General features: G+C 35.9%; 1 protein-coding gene and 1 pseudogene across 2 annotated transcripts in view; one reads left to right on the top strand and one right to left on the bottom strand.

The window, feature by feature from the left end:
• RAB38 (RAB38, member RAS oncogene family) overlaps positions 1-19,772 on the top strand; it is a 183,744-nt gene that overhangs the window by 58,752 nt on the left and 105,220 nt on the right. The window contains exons 5-8 of one of the 2 annotated variants that reach the window (XM_037841006.1): positions 8,282-8,382; positions 8,919-9,132; positions 9,922-10,082; positions 11,320-11,420. The gene's annotated coding sequence lies outside the window, so the exon portion shown is untranslated. The remainder of the gene's footprint in view (positions 1-8,281; positions 8,383-8,918; positions 9,133-9,921; positions 10,083-11,319; positions 11,421-19,772) is intronic. The other variant, XM_037841007.1, reaches the window with a different exon arrangement.
• LOC119537230 lies at positions 10,268-11,967 on the bottom strand (annotated as a pseudogene).

The raw sequence follows: 19,772 nt of genomic DNA, 5'->3' as shown, positions 1-19,772 counted from the left end.
TTGAATGCATAATTTAGTAAAGAAGAAAGGCTGAAAACCAATTTTCTTTGTAAATATTTCACAAATTGAGAAAATGAAAAGTAAATGAACTCAGAGAAAATAGAAAACAGGTACCAAAAAGGTAGGAGGAAAAAAAAAACCCGAAAATTTGCGAACAGCAAAGATCTGCAAAGCTGAAGATCGTTTCTTTAAAAAAGACTGATAAAATTGATAAGTCCCCCAAAAGACTGCTCAAGGGGGAAAAAAAAAAAGAAAACACAATCATTATTATCAGGAATGAAAGCAAGGTCTTTACCATAGTTTCTAGAGAAATTTAAATGATAATAAAAATGATAGAATTTTGTCATTAAATTATAAAATTTTGATGAAATGGGCAAGTTAGTTGAAAAATACAATTTATGTAAAAAGACAAAAGGGGTTTTATAACAACTGAACAATTGAATAGCCCTATATCTAGTAAAATAATGTGTCTATAAATAAAAGCTCTCCTACAAAATAAACTATGGGCTCATATAGGTCAGTGGTGAGTTATTCCAAATATTTGAGGATAAAATAACATCAACGTCACATAAACTCAGTCATAGAATAGAAAAAGAGAACCATTTCCAGTTAATTTTATTAGGCTAGCACAACTTTGAAATCATTTAGAAAATAAAGGAGGAAAATCATATGCTTCTCTCAATAAATGCAGAAAAACCATTTGATATCATTTAACATCCATTCACTTTATAAACTCTTAGCATACCAGAAATAGAAACTTCTTTAATCTGGTAAAGAACATTTACAAAACCTTCACTGTATGCATCAAGATTAATGGTAAAATCTTTGAAGTTTACATCTGGAACAAGATTAGGATGCCCGCTATCGCCTCTTGACTTTAATGTTGTACAGGAAGTCCTAGACAGAAATAAATGGTAGAAGTAATAGAAAGGAAAAAATAACTATCATCATTTGTTGATAACTTGATTATATATATAGAAATTCAACAGAATATCCAGATTAATATAAGAATTAGCAAGTGAATTTAATAAATGCAACCTACAGAAATCAATGTGCATTTTATGTATCAGCAAAAAGTAACTAGAAAAAAATTAAAAAGAAGCTATATATACAATATCATCAAAAATTACTATCAAGTATAAATCTATTGAATGATGTGCAGGGCCTCTCCCACAGAGGACACTATAAAACATAAAGAAATTTTAGATATTTTCAGATAGAAGTTTAATCAAAAGCAGAAATATTCAGGGATACCAGTAAAATGTTAGCATTAATTACATGCAAGCCCCTAAAAGGAGGAAACAATCTATTAATTGCTCATCACAGGACAGCTGTCAGACAACATCTAAGAAAACTTCCATTGACTTCAAATGTTTGATCATGGTTGGTAGGAAAGGTTGTGGTATGTCTTATGACTATCTGGAACATCAGAGGAGTTAAACAAGATGATGTTAACAGTGTTCTTCAAACTACAGATGAGGGAGGGTCAGGAAAATGGGGAGGGTGGGTGGAAGAAATTAATTTATAGATGAAAAAATTCCACGGGGAAGCAGCAGATCTCCTGACTTCTTTTGTCAGCTCTAACCAGCACATTGTATTAATGATAATTTTCTGTCTTTTGATTGAACACCAATGAGTACCTGAATCTAACTTAGAAAACCAGAAGTCATTTATAGTCAGTTCTCTGCAAAACAGGATTTACTGATGAAACTAAGACCATGTGGTGAGAAATATCAGGGCAAAGTTATTCAAAGCACAGATAAATTTTCTATGCCTACTGTTGGGCTTTTGAATTATTGAGCACCTACTATGTGCCTTGTACTATAGAAGAGGCTTTATATATGTAATATCTGTTAGGTTCTATTGCCTCTGTCTTAAAGTGAGGGAGTGACTTGTTCAAAGTATCCAGAAAACAAAAGTCAAGTTTTGAGCTCAAACCTGCCTGACTCTAAAACATGAGCTCTTTTCATTTTGCCATGATGCCTACAAGCCTGAAGTATGTGATAAACTGTTTAGCTCAGAATCTGATGCATCACTAATTCAATAAATATCAAATATTATTGTTTTTCTAAACAGGGCTGAATCTCATGGGGAGTACCTCCTTTTTTTATTTTATTTTTTCAGTGAAATAGAGCCAGAGTCTCAACCAATAAAGGGCTGTTCTTTCTTGGCAACATATTATTATGAAAAATTGTAGGTGGTTTATACACTAAGTAATGATATTACAAAGCATCACTTGAATCTTTTCTTTCAAAAAGGAGCATTTATAGTAGTAAGTGGATACACCATGAAAGAAGCTTCAGCTAGGATTTAGCAAATTCTAAAATCTGGGCTATTTTCCCTCTGCATGTTCACTTGGTAACAAACTCTAAAAAAAAATCAGTTGCACTCTTCAATAGAGGATATTTTACCATAAAGCACTGAAGACTGGCTTATCCCTGCAGTGTCTTAGTCATTGGATATACCTTAATTTACTTAACAGATAGCAATCTTTGTTGCAAATCTTAAAAGCAGTATAAATAAAATCCGAGCAACTAAATTAGTTCTTCCATCTTGACTGGGTTAGATTGATGTGGTCAGTGGATTTGCAATAAAGTCTTTTCCTGTCATCTGACCAAGTGACAGATTAGGCAGATCAAAAATAATTTCCTTTTCATACTTGCGTGAACATTAGAATTGTACCTGAATAGATATTTTTCAGACAGTAGAATGATTATGGAAAATTGCAACTCATTGTCTTCAGATTTTTATATAAAAAACAATCAAGAATATTAAAAATGATTCAAAAGGAAGAGGGAAAATGTAAATTCTTTGATATCTATTATTGAAACACATCAAAATTACTTGTTAGTTTTGTGCAAACAAGAAAAATAAAGGCCTACAATTTAATTCTTTATAATTACTCAGTTTGGCAGGCAAGGATTTGTCACCCTCACTTATTCCTACCTGTCCAAAGCCTACATATCTTCATAGCTCAGCTCAGCGTCCTCAGCCCCTTTGAAAACTATTTCCATATGGCATGAATATTAAGACTTGTTTTGTGGTGATTTGTACACAGTTTCTGCATAAAAATCTTTCTTTCTCACTAGAGTATATTGGCCTTGCAGGCAGTCATTGTTTCAAAACTATTTTTTGTTATCTCTAGGGAGCCTCACACAGTGCCTTCCACATAGTAGCTGTCAGCAAATGTTGGTTGTTGAATAAGCAAGAGTAACAGAAAGATTACCTTAAGAAAATTATAAAAGCAATTAGAAATTGAAAAGGCAAGGTAGTCTTAAACTCTCTGTGGAAAAGGACTATTTTTCCTTTTGCTATTCTAAAAGACAGAGTCTGTTGGAAATTGAAAAAGCCATTTAAAAGATGTACACTTGATGACAATTGGGAATAAGTAACAATATTTCCAGCTTACCAACTTTTTTTCAGGGAAGGAGGAAGGCAATTGTTTATTTAAATGTAAAATTAAAACAATAGTATTCACATGTGAATCCACAATGTGGATTCTGTGACAAATATTTCAGTTTCAGCAATCTTTTTTTGTTTCCCCATGGCACTAGATATTTTAGCTAAGAAATAATTCCTTTACTCAGCCCATTTATCCTTAGGAAGGAAAAACTATTTTTATTTAAGCTTAACAAAATACAGTTTTATTTCTCTTGAATCCATTCATTCCTCTTTGAATCTGTTTCATCTCCACAACCTAAAGGTATTTGTGCCATGTTCCCCCTTTGTACCTCTCTCTCATGAATCTCATCCACTTTTTTTTATAATGCATTTTTTATTGTGAACTTTAACATGTATACATAACAGTGATAACTTTTAAAGTACGATTTAACAAGTAGTTAGAGAGCAAATTGCAAAAAATGTCATGGGTCACAGTTCCACAACTTCAGCTATTTCCATTATCGTAAAATATAACATGCATACAGAAAGGTGTTAACTTTCGATGTACAGCTCAACAAGCAGTTACATAGGTAATTTCAAAAATTGTTATGACTACACTTCCACAGTTTTAGTTCTTTCCTTATTATGCAATATAGGGTATGTACAGAAATGTGAAGATTTTCAAAGCACAATTCAAAAAGTAGCTATAGAGAAAATTTCAAAGGATGTTATAGCTTACAGTTCTACTATGTCCTTTACCTCCTTCCAGCTATTCCAACACCCCAGCATCTAAAATATATATATATATTTATTTATTTGTATTTTTATATGAAGTTTCAGTATTCATAGAACTTTGTTAAATCTTACTTTGTTCGTTGCTACCCCTTCCTTTCACTTAATCTCTTTCTCCATCTTCAGGGGTGTCTATGCAGTGAACACCCTAACTTGTTCATATTGAAAGGGGGTGTCAACAGTATGGAGAAGGGGGCTGCATCTGATTGTTGTTCTTAAAGAGGCTGTTGCCTCTGGGTTTTAGGACTTGTCTGGCATAGGAATGCTCTGGTTGTTTTAAGTTTCTGAGAGATAAAACATAGCAAGTAAATCTTTCACAGATCTCAGGTAGGGACCTAGGTATTTGGTGACTACTTTTGGTAAGGGCATGGCATACTGTGGCCATTTGGGATGTCTAGCTGGAGCTTGCATAAGAGAAACCTCCAGGATAGCCTCTTGACTCTATTTGGGATCTCTCAGCCACTGAGACCTCAGAGTGTTACCTTTCTACTTCCCTTTTTTGGTCAAGTAGGCATTTTCAATTCCTCATTGCCAGGGCCAGGCTCATTCCTGGGAGTCATGAACCACATCGCCAGGGAGAGTCATTCCTCTTGCGGAGGGCAGGGGAGATTAATGAATTTATTTGCTGGGTTGGGCTTAGAGAGAGAAAGGCCATATCTGAGCAACAAAAGAGGTCACCTGGAGGTGCCTTTCAGGCATAATTATATGAGGGCTCAGCCTCCCATTTACAACCCTAAATTTCATGAGAGCAAGCATCAAACTGAGGACTTTATGAAGTAGTGGGTTCCTAACTTCACTTAATATATATTCTATTCCAAGATAAATTGTCAATTTGTTACATTATCTTCACTTAGTTGTACAATCATTATCACTCTCAACTTTAAACAATTATCATAACATAATACATCACAGACCTCTTATCAGCTGCTAATTATTCACTGGTAAGATATTCCTATTAAATATAGTCTTTAATATGTAATGGGTTGCTTTTCCATACCACTCTGTTGTTCACCCTCTGCACCAGTGTCACACCTTATATCATGCTAACACTTACTGTCGTTGAGTTGTAGGATTTCTTTATATATGCAGGATTTCAGTCTCTTATCAGATACATGGGTTCCAAATATTTTCTCCCATTGTATTGGCTGCCTTTTCACCTTATTGGAAATTCCTTTGAGGTACAGAAGCTTCTGATTTTGAGGAGTTCCCATTTATCTATTTTTTCTTTTGTTGCTATGCTTTGGGTGTAAAGTCTAAGAAGCAACCTCCTAATACTAGGTCTTGAAGATGTTTCTGTACCTTATCTTCTAGGCATTTTATGGTACCGTCTCTTATGCTGAGGTATTTGATTCACTTTGAGTTAATTTTTGTATAGGGTGTGAGGTAGGGGTCCTCTTTCATTCTTTTGGATATGAATATCCAGTTTTCCTGGCCCCATTTTTTGAAGAAACTGTCCTGTCCTAGTTCAGTGGATTTGGGGGCCTTATCAAAAATCAAAAATATGTTTATCTTTATGCTATTTTGACAAGTGTGGTTTTATAGCTGGCTTCAAAGTCAGGAAGTATAAGAACTCCCACTTCATTTTTCTTTTATAATATGTGTTTAGCAATTCAAGCTCCCTTTCCCTTCCAAATAAATTTGATAACTAGCTTTTCCAAGTCTGCAAAGTAGGTTGTTGGAAATTTTATTGGAATTGCATTAATATGTAGATCCGTTTGGGTAGGGTTGACATCTTAATGATGTTTGGCCTTCCTATCTATGAACACGGAATATCTTTCCATCTCTTTAGGTCTCCCTTTATTTATTTTTGTAAAGTTATATAATTTTCTGTGTAGGGTCTTTAACACCTTTGGTTAAGTTTATTCACAGGTATTTAATTTTTTTAGCTGCAACTGTGAATGGAATGTTTTTCTTGAGTGTCTCTTCAGTTAGGTCATTTTTAGTGTATAGGAACATTACTGACTTATGTGCATTAATCTTGTAAGCTGCCACTTTGCTGAATTTGTTTATTAGCTCAAGTAGCTGTGTCATCAATTTCTCAGGTTTTTCCAAAAATAAGATCATATCATTTGCAAATAATGAGTTTTATTTCTTCCTTTCCAATTTGGATGCCTTTTTTATCTTTGTCTTGCCATTTGCTCTGGCTAGAACTTCTAGCACAATGTTGAATAATTGTGCTGACAGCGGGCATTCTTGTCTCATTCCTGATCTTAGAGTGAAGGTTTTCAGTCTCTCACCATTGAGTACTATGCTGGCTGTGAGTTTTTCAAATTTGGCCTTTATCATATTAAGGAAATTTCCTTCAATTCCTACCATTTGCATTGTTTTTATCAAAAAAGTATGCTGAATTCTGTCAAATGCTTTTTCGGCATCTATTGAGATGATCATTTGATTTTTCCCTTTTGATCTGTTCATGTGTTGTCTTACATTGATTTTCTTAAGTTGAACCACCCTTGCATGCCTGGGATGAATCCCACTTGGTCATGGTGTATGATATTTTAATGTGTCCTTGGATCCAATTTGCAAGTATTCTGGTGAGAATTTTTGCATCTATATTCATTAGGGAGATTGGCCTGTAATTTTCCTTTCTCGTAGCACCTGTATCTGGTTTTGGTATTAGAGTGATGTTGGCTTCATAAAATGAGTTAGGTAGTGTTCCATTTTCTTCAGTTTTTTGAAAGAGTTGGAGTATAAATGGTGTCAGTTCTTTTTGAAAAGTTTGGTAGAATTCCCCTGTGAGGCCATCTGGCACTGGGCTTTTATTTGTAGGAAGCTTTTTTTTTTTTTTTTTTTTTTTGACTTTCATAAAGGGGGTTTATTTGGTTATAAAGTTACAGTCTTAAGGCCATAAAAGTGTCCAAGCTAAGGCATAAACATGAATATATCTTCACTGGAGAAAGGCTTCAGTGTCCAGAAAACCTCTGTTAGCTGGGAAGGATTGTGGCTGGCATCTGCTTGCTCCCAGGTTGTGTTTCAAAATGGCGTTCACCAAAATGTCAGTGTCATCTTTCAATGGCTGTCTTCAAAATGTGTCCCTCAGCTGCAGCAAGCGTTTGGGCCTGTGTGGCTCTTTTTAAAGTAGTACAGTAACCAATCAAGATCCACGCTGAATGGGTGGGGCCACACCTCCACAAGATTGCATCAAAGAACATGGCTTTTTCTGGGGGACATAATATATACAAACTGGCAGAGTGGTGATATTTACAGGTGAGATTACAGAGAGAGAGACAGAGAAAGAGAAAATGACATGTACACAGAGTTATATGTCGTTTTTCAATCCTAATGTTCCATATTTGTATATGCTGTCTCATATCTTTTTCCTTATGAGATTTGCTACAGCATCCTCTACTTAACTTACCATTTTTAAGACACAGTATTCAGACTTATCAGTTCAACTGTATTTTCTAGTGTAGTAATTTCTCCTTTTGTTGTAAATATTTATTTCCTTTTCTACAGGTTTATAGCTCCCTGTGTTGAATGTTTATTTTATGATTTCTTTTATAATAAGAAAAGAACTTAAGACTATGAATATTCCTCTGCATACAGCTTTAACTTCATTTTTCGAAATGTGCTATTTATTGTTGTTGGAGCAATTTTCTAAATTGTATCAATATATAATTTTTATTTCCAACCTGACTCAAGAGCTACTTGGTAAAGAGTTAAAAAATTTCTTGTAGTATAGTGGAGAGAACACATGGCCTGTACAAATTCCAATTTTGAAAAAATATTGAGGTTTACTTTGTAGAGTAGCATATAATCAGTTTTTGTAACTGTCTTATTAACATTTAAAAATAATGTTTATTGCCTATAGCACAAATTTTTATAGATGGCTCTTTAATTAATCTAATTATAATATATATAAGATTAAGTAAATAATCTGTGTAGCTATTTTATTAAATATAAAATATATATATAAGATTAAGTGAATATATATATATAAGATTAAGTAAATAATCTGTCTACCTATTTTATTAAAAAAACAAGTGTGTTAGCCTACTTTTTTGGTCAATCTTCCTTGAAATTTTTATAGTAATTTCTTTCTGTATTTTGCTGCAAGTACATAAAGGGTCTTGACTATTGTGTTTTTATTGATCATGCCTTTTACCAGGTTGTTGAATTTTATGTGAGGGAAATGTCCCTGAAGACCCTGCAAATGCAAGACTGTCTTTCAGAATAAATGTGACATGTATGTGACAGAGTGCATTCTTGGTGTGTATAACTCTTCAACCATTGTAGGATATTTTTGCCTTAATGCTTCTTTATTTTTCAGCTTTATTCTGTTATTTTTTCTGTAGACATGGTATATCACGATGTTTTCCCCCTTTTTATAATGTTTTATCATATCTACCTCTCTTTTAAAGTTATTGATTTTGGGGTACCATTTTTAGCAATAATAATTGTTTTATTATTTAATGAACAGTCTATAAATATACAAATAGTTAAGTTAAGTTATAAATTATTTTTACTATAACTGTATAGTACTACTGTATACTACAGTAAAATAATGAATGCTTAACAAAATCATCAGCAAAAGTTCTAATGCATTTAACAACAATATGGTTTCTAGGACAAAGACAAATGACAGTGAGTAAATTTGTTTTCTACTAACATAAAAAAAAAGAAAAACAAAATTCACATTTTATTTAGCTTGAAATAAACTGTACAAAATTGATTTTCTTCACCAAAGTAATAGCAATATTTTCTGTATTATTCCTAGATAAACCACATAACACTTACTTTTGTAGGCTTTCCAGGTTCAGCTTATAAATCAAGATGAGGCAGTACATATAGCCATGGAAATAGACAGAAGAATTCAGACAAATCAGCTGTCAGTATCCATAGCCTCTGATTCTGTCTTGACCATGAAACAGAAATGTTCAACACATACCTGCTAAAAAGCTTATGAAGGCATGGGCTCAATAAAGGAATGTAAACAGCAATAGCCAGATATGGAAAAAGGTATTCAAACTTTAACTGTAACTTATTCCTTTAGGTTCATTTGATAAAGACAAAATCTATACTGAAATTCTTGCTTGGTGAGCTCAGTTTCTCTCACTCTGGTAATTCCCTTAACTGTCAAATACAAATCTTAACAACATACTTTAAAGTCTTTCTAGTTCAAGTTCAATAGTGAACCTTGTAACATTTTACAAAATGCATTCCTTCCTTTCACACCTCATTAAAATCTATTTCTTCAAAGTACTGATAACTGGACTGATAACTTGACAATTGGAGCCACAGTGATGATTAATATTGTGTCTAAAATGACTTAACTAAAATAAATCCAGATTGCCACTAATGGAGAGCACGCAGAAATGAAACCTGGCACTTTCAATGCTACCTTCTGGAAGAACAGACAGGTCTTCAAAGCATGAGAGTTCAAATGGCAGCCTTTTAAATAGGTAGATTAATGACATATGTATTCAATGGGAGACCTACAGGCAAAGATAGCCAGTGATTAAGCAGCCTATATACACCTTACAGCTTTTCCTCCAAACATAAGAGAAACCCTATTTTAAAATTCTCTTAAGTATTTTCAATGATTTCTGAATTACGTGTAGGAAGCTCTGACTTAGTTGTATAGAGTTTGATATATGTGTCCACCATCAAATCCAGATCAGGTTATATCAAAATTTATGTTAAGCAAAGCCAAGTTACTTGACCTTTGGTCTGTCAAAGTGTTCCTCAGGTATGCTTTGAGATGCTTTCATCCATTTTCATAGTGTTCATTCTCAACTGTCATCACAGAAAAATGCATAAGACCTTCAACAAAGCATAAACTTTAGGAAAATCTTGATCCCAGGCAGATGGAGGGCTTCATAAATGATGGATGGAAGCTCTGTATCTTTCCCTCTGTTTCCACTTGATTCTCCAACAATGAAGCTCGGCTGAGAGTGTGTCAGGATTGGGTAAGTCAATTCTGTACATGTCAGCATGGTGTTCCTCCAGTGTATTGAATTTGAGCTGTCCCATGACAGAGGGTACCAGAGATAAGCATTTAAGAGCTTTGATGGGCTGTTGTGAGAATATATCTTTAAGTTCCTGAATAATGTGCTCCAGTGTTGGAACACCTAGGGTTTCTTTATAGTAACTCTCAGGGGTTAATTGAGATTCCTTGCTGAGCTCTGTGGAATTTGCCAAGGAGTTTCATGTGAATATCAGGTTTGGTTGCCAAATTTGTGGCTTCCTCAAACCAAAATTCATGATAAATATTTTGCATCACTTCATTAAGTGAATGTAGCACTGCAGTCAAGCTGCTGGCTGCAAAGAAGACATCAGAGGTTTGCCCCTGGAGATTTTTAGCAAAGGCTCTTGTAAAAGATAGGACATTCTTAAAAACAACAATGGTAGCAATGATATCAAAATCTGTTACTGCACTACAGAGTACAAATGCTTGGCCAGCTACGCAGTTATTCCATCTAATATTTGTGTCACTATTTATACCATCCAAACATAAAACAAGTGCTTGCAGGAGTTCCATTAAAATTTCAAAAGTATCATGCCTTCCTGTACATTGAGAATGGCAAATTTCCTTCAGTTCATTACCCCTTTCTTCATTGCTCTGAAAAAGGACTGAAATTACATTGTCAAATTCTAAAAGTAGTTGCAGTGATTGACGGAAAAAAAGAAGAAATTTCCTCAATCGTTCCCAATGCAACAGATACTCCCATAACAGGCACCACTTTTGCTAACCACATATTTAAGGCACAGGAAGAGCAGAGTGTGTAGATAGCTTGGGGATATTTCTCTAGAAGTCTTGAAGCAACAACTTTCATCTTGGAAGAAAATCCACTGGACACAATGTAAGCCTGTCTACGACAGTACTTCATGTTTAGCCCCCACTTCTCAGTTATTGTAGTGTGAAATTTCACAGCCAGAATTTCTGCATCAGCTTCATAAGGCAGGAAGCCCACAAATTCCTCTCTCAGGTTATGCAATTCATCCACAAACCTCACCAACACTGGCAGTTGCTCTTCCCCTGCTATGTCCACCACATTATCAGTGATAATGGAAAAGACGTGTGAGTCTCTCACTTCCCTGAGTTTCCTCCTGAATGCAGCTCTCACATATCTCTAGCGTCTTTTTCTGCTGTGTTTTCAAACAGAACAATATGTTAACTGCTGTTGTCTCAAATCGCTTTCTCAGAACCTCTTCACCAGAATCTATTCGGCACTCCAGCAGTGCTTGAAAGTTGTCAGAAGTAAACAGACCTTCCGGGAGTTCATCAGCCTCATGCTCATCCAGAGGTATGTTTTGTTTTCCCGTAAGAATCAAAATTTCAAATAAAGATTTTAGGTATTTGTTTTCCTTCTCTTCAAGAGTTAAAGGTAAAATATCTTCATACTGTTCTTCACTCCCTTCTTCTGTATTTGGGTTCTGAGCATTACTGTCATTTGTTTCTTTATGTTTTTTTTCCTGTTCAGAAATTTCATCAGTTTTTTTTCTGTTTCATTGTCCTGATCTCATCTTCATTCAATTCTTTTATTCATTTTCTGTGTCTACTATGTGGATTGTTCAAATGACTGCTCAGATCAAATATTGTTGGTATATAGCATTATCTCAAAGAACTGTCCTATAAAGACTAGTTCTACAGATCACAGAGGTCTCAAAGTGTTTGGCACATAACTGATAATGTTTATTTAGCTGATCAGGGGTTTCATCTTCTAACTTTGCTCTCCTACAATTCTCCACCCACTTCTGACATCTGGCGGGGTCCCGTGGGAAACTGAAGAAGGCCAGGTCAGACTGTGTGCTCTTTTGTGTGCAGTTGGGGGCAGCACAGAAGTTTGGCATCGTTGCCCACCCACCGGCTGGTCCAGTTCCCCCCTCTCTGCCTCCTTACGGCAGCCCACCAACATGTCATGGCCAGGGAAGAGAGCCAGGCTGGTCAGCTTGGCAGGGCTGACGTGCCCTGTAGGAAGCTATTTAATGACTGATTGGATCTCTTTACTTGTGATTGGTTTGTTGATGTCTTCTATTTATTCTTGGGTCAGTCTAGGTTGTTTATGTGTTTCCAGGAAATTATCCATTTCCTCTAAATTGTCTAGTTCATTGGTGTACAGTTGTTCATAGTATCCTCTTATGATTTAAAATTTCTTCAGGATCTGCAGTAATGTCCCCCTCTCATTTATTTTTTATTTATTTGGGTCTTCTCTCTTTTTGACTTTGTCAGGCTAGTAAAGGGTTTGTCAATCTTGTTGATCTTCTCAAAGAACCAAGTTTTGGTTTTATTTATTCTCTCTAATGCTTTTTTGTTCTCCATATCATTTATTTCTGCTTTAATCCTTGTTATTTCTTTTCTTCTACTTACTTAAGGATTAGATTGCTGATCATTTTCTAGTTTCTTCAGTGGTTCCATTAGTTCCTTGACTTTAGCTCTTTCTTCCTTTTTAATATATGCATTTACGGCTATAAATTTCTCCCTCTATACCGCCTTTGCTGCATTCCATAAGTTTTGATTCTTTTCTCATTTTCATTTGTCTGTAGATATTTAGAAATTTCTCTTGGAACGTCTTCTTTGACCCACTATTATTTAGGAGTATGTTGTTTAACCTCCAGATATTTGTGGATGTTCTAGATCTTTGATGGTTACTGACTTCTAGTTGCATTCCATTGTGGTCAGAGAATGTGCTTTGAATAATGTCAATCTTTTTAAATTTATTGAGGCTTGTTATATGCTCCAACATATGATCTATCATGGAGAAAGTTCCATGAACACTAGAGAAGAATTTATGTCATGGTAATTTGGGATGCAATGCTCTATATATGTCTGTTAAGTCTAATTTGTTTATCACATTGTTTAGGTTCTCAATTTCCTCATTGGTCTTCTGTCTGGTTGATCTATCTATATGAGAGAGTGGTGTATTGAAGTCTCCCATGATTATTATGGAAACATCTATTGCTTCCTTCAGTTTTGCCAATGTTTGTCTCATGTACCTTGGAGCACCTTGATTGGGTGCATAAACATTTATAATCATTATTTCTTCTTTGTGAATTTTCTCTTTTATTGATATATAGTGTCTCTTGTGACATCTTTGCATTTTAAAGTCTATTTTATCTGAAATTATTATTGCTACTCCTGCTTTCTTTTGGCTATAGCTTGTATGGAATATTTTTCCATCCTTTCACTTTCAATCTCTTTGTGTCATTGGATCTAAGATGAGTCTCTTGTAAACAGCATACTGATGTTTCATATTTTTTAAATCCATTCTTCCAATCTATATTTCTTAGTTGGGGAGCTTAATCTATTCACAATCATTGTTATTACTGTAAAGGCAGTTCTTGAACCAGCCATCTTATCTTTTGGTTTTTATTTGTCAGATCTACTTTTTCCCCCTCTCTCTCCTTATTTCCTTTATGTTTCCCTTGCTAATAGTCTTCAATTCTGTGCCCTTCTGCAGGCCTCTCTCTCCATTTTTTTCTCAGCCTATAGACTTCCTTTAGTATTCTTTCAGCATATGTTTGTCTGTGAAAAATTTAAACTCTCCCTCAATTTTGCTGGATAAAGAATTCTTGGCTGGCAATTTTTCTCTTTCAGAATTTTAAATATGTCATACCACTGGCTTCCTGCTTCCATGGTGCCTGCTGAGGCAGTAGTTAGTCTTACTTTGTTTCCCTTGTATGTGGTGAATCACTTCTCCCAGGAAAGCTTCTAGTTTTGAGTGGGGACTGGAACAAGATGAGACTCTATGACAGGTCCAGGCTGCTGTGTAAGCTGCTCTACCACTTGGACCATATGATTCAGCTGATCAATGGTGCTGGAAGTGTCAGTGGCAAATAGGGATGCCATTTGGAGCCTTTGGCAGTCTCCTATAGGGGAATCACAATGCAAACACTTAGGATTTTTGGAGTAAAGCCTTACCAGCCTCCACAGATAACTACTGTCCTTTTGAGAACCAACTTTTGGCCTGCTACTGGGCCTTAGTAGAGACAGAATGTTTAACCATGGACCACCATTACCATGAGACCTGAGATGCCTGTCATGAGCTGGGTGTTGTCTGACCCACCGAGTCATGAAATTGGGCATGCACAGCAGCACTCCATCATAAAATGGAAATGTTTATCCATCATCATGGTATTCTACACAGCATTGCTTCTGACCAAGGAACCCACTTTACAGCAAATGAAGTGAGGGAATGGGCACATGCTCATGGAATTCTCTGGTCTTACCATGTTACCCATCATGCAGAGGCAGCTGGGTTGATAGAACAGTGAAATGGCCTTTTCTTTTTTTTGACAATGTTTTCACTTATTTTTTATTACACAGGTAAATAAGTATTTGAACACATGACATTTTTTGCATATTGCATTGTTTCATGTCTTTTCCCTTTTAAAATAACTGTTATAATGCTCTATATATTGTTGAGCAATTAATTTTGTTCACTGAACAATATGTCTTATCACAGCAGTAGATCTAACTCATTCTTTTTTTAATTCAATTTTATTGAGATATATTCACATACCATGCATTCACACAAAGCGCACATTCAATTGTTCACAATACCATTATATACTTGTGCATTCATCACCAAAATTAATTTTTGAACATTTTCATTACCATACACAAAAATAATAAGAATAAAAATTAAAGTGAAAAAGAACAATTGAAGTTAAAAAGAACACTGGGTGCCTTTTTTTTTTTTTTTTGTCCCCATTTTTCTACTCATCCATCCATACACTGGACAAAGGGGAATGTGGTCCATATGGCTTTCCCAATCACATTGTCAACCCTCATAAGCTATGTTCTTATACAATCTTCTTCAAGGTTCAAGGGTTCTGGGTTGTAGTTTGATAGTTTCAGGTATTTACTGCTAGTTATTCCAATTCATTAGAACCTAAAAAAGGTTATCTATGTTGTGTGTAAGAGTGCCCACCAGAGTGACCTCTCAGCTCCTTTTGGAATCTCTCTGCCACTGAAGCTTATTTCATTTCCTTTCACATCCCCCTTTTGGTCAAAAATGTGTTCTCCATCCCATGATGCTGTGTTGAGATTCCTCCCTGGGAGTCATATTCCATATTGCCAGGGAGATTTACTCCCCTGGGTGTTGGATCCCACATAGGAGGAAGGGCAGTGATTTCACCTGCCCAGTTGGCTTAGCTAGAGAGAAAGGGCCACATCTGAGCAACAAAGAGGCACTCAGGAGGAGACTCTTAGGCACAATTATAGACAGGCCTATCCTCTCCTTTCCAGCAACAGCCTTCCCAAGTGCAAGTCCTATGGTAGAGGGCTCAGCCCATCAAACCACCAGTTCCCTATGTCTGTGAGCACATCAGCAACCATTGAGGTGGGGAAGTCCAACACTCCTGCATTCTCCACCAGCTCCTCAGGGGGGCTCTGCATATATTTTTTTAATTAACTCTTTTTTTAAAAAATTAACTATTAACTATATCAAAAAACTTTTTAAAACAAAACATACAATAAAAAAACTGTTCAAACAAACCATAACAAGGGAGTAAGAAAAAGACAGCTAACCTAAAATAACTACTTTCAACATGTTCCTACTCTACTCCAAGAAAATAACCTAATATAGCAACATTTCTGTGAACTTATTCCTACCATACCCACCAGTAATTAACAAACCATAGTCATTCCTGGGCATTCCCAGAACTTTAAATTTACCCACAATAGCTTATCTTCTCTTATTGGGTTATTGTTCCCCCTTCCTTAATTGCTCTCTCTCACTAGTTCCCCTACATTCTACATTATAAACCATTTATTTTATATTTTTCAATGTTCACATTAGTGATAGCATATAATATTTCTCTTTTTGTGCCTGGCTTATTTCACTCAGCATTATGTCTTTTAGGTTCATCCATGTCATATGTTTCATGACATCATTCCTTCTTATTGCCATGTAGTATTCCATCATGTGTATATACCACATTTTATTTATCCACTCATCTGTTGAAGAACATTTGGGTGTTTCCAACTCTTGGCAACTGTGAATAATGCTGCTATGAACGTTGGTGTGCAGATACCTGTTAGTGTCACTGCTTTCAGATCTTCTGAGTATATACTGAGAAGTGCAATTGCTGGATCGAAGGGTAACTCTATATCTAGTTTTCTAAGGAACTGCCAGACTGACTTCCAGAGTGGGTGCACCATTATATAGTCCCACCAACAATGAATAAGAGTTCCAATTTCCCCACATCCCCTCCAGCATTTGTAGTTTCCTGTTTGTTTAATGGCAGCCATTCTAATTGGTGTGAGATGGTAACTCATTGTGGTCTTAATTTGCATCTCTCTAATAGCTGGTGAAGCTGAACATTTTTTCATGTGTTTCTTGGCCATTTGTATTTCCTCTTCAGAAAACTGTCTTTTCATATCTTTTGCTCATTTTATAATTGGCTATCTGTACTATTGTCATTGAGTTGTAGGATTTCTTTATATATGCAAGGTATCAGTCTTTTGTCAGATACATGGTTTCCAAAAATTTTTCCCATTGAGTTGGCTGCCTCTTCACCTTTTTGACAAATTCCTTTGAGGTGCAGAAACTTCTAAGCTTGAGGAGTTTCCATTTACCTAGTTTTTCTTTTGTTGCTTGTGCTTTGGGTGTAGGGTTTAGGAAGTGGCGCCTAATACAAGGTCTTGAAGATGTTTTCCTACATTATTTTCTAGGAGTTTTATGGTTCTGTCTTTTATATTGAGGTCTTTGATCCACTTTAAGTTAATTTTTGTGTAGGGTGTGAGGTAGGGGCCCTCTTTCATTCTTTTAGATATGGATATACAACTCTTCCAGCCAATTTGTTGAAAAGACTGTTATGTTTCAGTTCAGTGGCTTTGGGAGCCTTATCAAAGATCAGTTGGCTGTAGATCTGGGGTCTGTCTCTGAATTCTCAATTCAATTCCATTGATCAATATGTCTATCTTTGTGCCAGTACCATGCTGTTTTGACTACTGTGGCATTATAATAAGCTTCAAAGTCAGAGAGTGTAAGTTCTCCCACTTCATTTTTCTGTTTTAGAGTGTTTTTAGCAATTCAAGGCATCTTCCCTTTCCAAATAAGTTTGATAACTAGCTTATTCAAGTCTGCAAAGTAGGTTGTTGGAATTTTTATTGGGGGTTGCATTGAATCTGTAGATGAGTTGGGGTAGAACTGTCATCTTAATGACATTTTGCCTTCCTGTCCATGAACATGGAATATTTTTCCATCTTTTAAGGTCCCTTTCTATTTCTTTTAGTAGAGTTATGTAGTTTTCTTTGTACAGGTCTTTTACTTCTTTGGTTAAGTTCACTCCTAGGTATTTGATTTTTTTAGTTTGCTATTGAAAATGGTATCATTTTCTTGAGTGTCTCTTCACTTTGTTCATTTCTAGCATATAGAAACATTACTGACTTATGTGCATTAATCTTGTATCATGCTACTTTGCTAAATTTGTTTATTAGCTCTAGTAGCTGTATCATCAATTCCTCAGGGTTTTCCAGATATGAGATCATATCATCTGCAAATAATAACAGTTTTATTTCTTCCTTTCCAATTTGGATGCCTTTTATTTCTTTGTCTTAGAAATGGCCTTTTGAAGATTCAATTACAGTGCCAACTATGTGGCAAAACCTTGCAGAACTGGGCAGTGTTCTCCAGGAGGCTGTGTGTGCTCTGAATCAGCCTCCAATCTATGGTGCTCTTTCTCCCATAGCCAGGATACATGGGTCCAGGAACCAAGGGGTGGAAACAGGAGTCTCGCTAACACTCTTAGCGATCTACTGGAACATTTTTGCTTTCTGTCCCTGCAACCTTAAGCTCTGCTGTTCTACAAGTCTAGTTCCAAAAGAAGTGCTTCTACCAGGAGACACAAGAATAATTCCATTGAGCTAGAAGTTAAGACTGCCACCTGACCACTTTGGGCTTCTCATGCCTCTGAATCGACAGGTAACAAAGTGGATTACTGTACTGGCTGGGGTGATTGATCCTGACTAACAAGGGGAAACAGCACTGCAACTACACAATGGAGGTAAAGAAGAGTTTTCCTGTAATATAGAAGATCCCCTAGGGCATCTCTTAGTACTACCATGCCCTGTGATTAAAGTCAATGGAAAAATGCAACAACCCAATCCATGCAGGACTACCAATGGCCCATAAACTTCAGGAATGAAGGTTTGGATCACCCCACCAGGCAAAGAGACACAACCAGTTGAAGTGCTTGCTTAGAGTGACGGGAACATGGAATGGGTAGTGGAAGAAGGTAGTTACAAATATGAACTATGACCACGTGACCAGTTACAGAAATGAGGACTATGATGGCATGAATATTTCCTCCTTATTTTGTTATGAGTCTGTTTGTATTTGCCCATAAGGCAAATATCTTTGTTTTCTTCTCTATCTTATCCCCTTATCATATGACATAAGCTGTATTGTTCATTTCACAGTATTTAAGCTATAAGAAAACAAGGTTAAGAATCAATGTTACCCAAGGACTTGTACCCTATTTTGGAGAGATTTACTGTATTTCCTGTTGTACTTGAGACAGCTGAATACTGTTAGGCAAAATATATGTCTGTTATGCTGTATTTAGAGGTTAAGTATGGCTTAGGGTGTTGTGTATAACTGCCGGTTGACAAGAGGTGGACAATAATGGTTAGGTTTGTTTCACCTTGGCCAGGTGATAGTGTCCAGGTGTCTGGTCAAGCAAGCACTGGTCTAACCATTACTTCAAGGACATTTGTGGCTAGTTACTAAACCAGAAGGCTGGTTTATTAAATCATCAGTCAATTGACTGCAACTATGACTGATTACATCAGCAAAGGGTATGTCTTCTACAATGAGAGAATTCAATCAACTGGATTTATTCCAATCAGTTGAAGACTTTTAAGGGAGAAAGAAAGGGAACCTTCACTTCTTTGGCTAGCCAGCATCTCCTGAGGAGTTCATCAGACACCTTCATTGGAGTTGCCAGTTTGTTGCCTGCCCTATGGAATTTGGACTTGTGCATCTTACCCTATGGAATTTGGACTCATGCATCCCCACAGTTGCGTGAGATACTTTTATAGAATTTTATATTTACAGATATCTCCTGTTGGTTCTATTTCCCTAGAGAACCCTAACTAATACACCATCCCATTTTCAGCACCTTGCAGCGTTGATGTTCATTTGTTCTCCTTCATGTAAGAGCATTCTTGTAGTTGTACATTTAATCACCATCATTGTCCACTCTAGGTTTTGCTAAGTTATACAATCCCATGTTTATCTTCTATCTTTACTTCTGGTGTCATACCTAACCCTAGCCTTCCTCTTTCAAGCATACTCACACTCAGCTTTTTGCAGTGTACTTACAATATTGTGCTACATTCAGATAGTATTGTGCTGTCCATTTGTGGATCCTTACAATCAATCCTGTTGAACATTCTGTACTCTTTAAAATCAAATGCCCAATCTCTACCTTCTTTCTATCTCATGATAACCTGTGTTCTCAACTTTAACTCTCAAACTTCATCATTAATGTTAGTTCATATTAGGGAGACCATACAGTAGTTGTCCTTTTGTTTCTGGCTAATTTCACTCAACATAGTGTCCTCAAGATTCATCCACATTGCTGCATGTGTCATGACTTTAATTTGTCTTAGAGCTGCATAATAATCCATCGTATTTATATACCACAGT

This window comes from Choloepus didactylus, chromosome 6 (assembly GCF_015220235.1).
Source record: "Choloepus didactylus isolate mChoDid1 chromosome 6, mChoDid1.pri, whole genome shotgun sequence".
NCBI lineage: Eukaryota > Metazoa > Chordata > Mammalia > Pilosa > Megalonychidae > Choloepus > Choloepus didactylus.
This window is presented reverse-complemented; position numbering and strand designations above follow the sequence as displayed.